This window comes from Rhea americana, unplaced genomic scaffold (genome assembly GCF_003343005.1).
Source record: "Rhea americana isolate MKP2758 unplaced genomic scaffold, rheAme1 scaffold_253, whole genome shotgun sequence".
In the NCBI taxonomy this organism is placed as follows: domain Eukaryota; kingdom Metazoa; phylum Chordata; class Aves; order Rheiformes; family Rheidae; genus Rhea; species Rhea americana.
This window is the reverse complement of record NW_028186372.1, coordinates 63,651-65,557: the sequence shown is the minus strand read 5'-3', so window position 1 is coordinate 65,557 and position 1,907 is coordinate 63,651.

The window sequence follows — 1,907 nt, the reverse complement described above, 5'->3', positions numbered from 1 at the left end:
TGCGCTCGTGTTTCCCGTCGGGTTCCTACCGCGGCCTGGCGTCACCTGGGATGTTTAAGCGCGAGTTGCAGGTGCAGGAGCGGGCAGGCGGCCGGAGCGGGCCGTCCGTGCCCCCGCCTCTCGGCCGCCCGGGCTTTCTCCGTCATCGATTGCTCTATTTGGCAAGACGCAAGAATAAAACGGGAAGATCCGCGGGCGGGCGGGCCGCTTTGGGGCTGCTCCGTCCCGCGGCGGCGAGGAGCGCGGTGGCCGCGGGCGCTGGCCGCCCCTGGCGCTCGTCGTCCCGCGGCGGCCGCAGCGCCGTCGAGCTGATGGTGCAAAGCAGATCCCGGGCTGGTTTTCGTCAGGGGCCTCGAGGAGCGCCGCACATCCGCCGCGCCGGCTCTGCCCCGCTCCCAAGGCCGCGGTTGCGGCGCGGCGGCCGGAGCAGCCCGCGCGGGGACCCGGCGCTCGCCGGCGCGTCCTGCCCGCTCGCGGCTCGCCGCTTCGCCTGCCCGGCCTCGGGTTTCCTCCCCCGCCCGCCGCGCCAGCAGGGCTGGGGCCTTGCAGCCCCGACCAGGAAACTATAAAACTTTACAGAGTGCGGCTGGAGAGAAACAGGAATCGCTGCAGCAACTGCCAGGAGGGCCCGCGTCAGATTCACGAGATTTTTTCCAGGGCTTGGACTCGCCAGGAAGGGATTTATCCATCTAGGAGGAGCTGTAAAAACCAAAATTAAATTCTTCATTTTGGAAGGGCAGGGGAGGAGGAGGAAAAAAAAAAACAAAACAAAAAAAAAAAAACCACAACCCCTCTGCTTCGCCCTCGGTGCTCTGCGGGATGCCGGCAGTGCCCGGCGTGCCCGGGCGCGCTGGCGGGATGCGGCCGGGGCAGCAGGTGCCCGCGGCGCCCCGCCGCCGGCCCGGCACCACCGAGCGTTTCCTCCCTCGCGTTTTCCCCGCCGCGGACGCGCGCGAAAACGCCAAGCGCCAGCGCTGCCGGCTTCGGGGCCGAGCAAAAAGCGGGCGCCACCGAGAGCCGTGGGGCCGTCTCCCCCGCCGGGCCGGCCGCAGGGCAGAGCGCGGGGAGAGGGCTACGCCGAAACGGGCTGTGCCGGGGGGCAGAGGGCTGGCAAGGCAAAATACCTTATTTTCTGGGTGTGTTCGCAAGCCCCGTCCCTGGAGCCCGGCCGGCGAGCGGCRTGGGAAAGCATCCTGCCACGGCGAGGGAGAAACCGGCTTGCTCCCCTAGACGTGCGGAGGCAAAGATCAAACAACGCTCGCTTGAAAATCGCAGCAAAACCGTGCCAGAGGACAAAAAAAAGGACGTCGGGGCCAAGATAAACCAGCAGCGCTGCAACCGGAGCCGAGCTGTGGGCTCTGGCTGGCCCGGCGAGTCGGGCCGCGCCGGGGCCCTGGAGCCAGCAACCGTGGCTGCCTCCTTCCTGGATCGCCGCGCGGCACGCCAGCAATCCGTTTGGTGCTCGGATTTTCGGGCTGGAAAACCAAAGCATTGCGCTGTGCACCGGGCAAGCTGCACCCGGTGAGTTCAGGTGCGCGAGGCCGCCGGCGGGACGGCCGGGCGCCGCGGTGCCGGTGCCGCCGGGCGCGCCTCCCCGCTACCAACGGGCCGCGCTGGGTTTGCGTTGTTCGCTCTTTTATTTGAGTCTCGTTTTGTTTTGTTTTGTTTTTTTCCCCCTGCCTACAACAGATTTTACACTGAACGCATCAAAGCACTGCTGTGAAAGCGCGTATCGGGGAATGCTTTTTTGTTGCTTATTCTGGTTTTCTTTCTATTTTTTGCCTGTCGCTGCCAGTGCAGGCTCTTAAAATAACCGGCTGCTTTCCAGCCGCCTCCTTCGACTGCCGCCCGAGCCTCGCCGGACGCCGTCTTAGCGAGGGGGAGCGCCGGGGAGCCTGGGGGGCGCG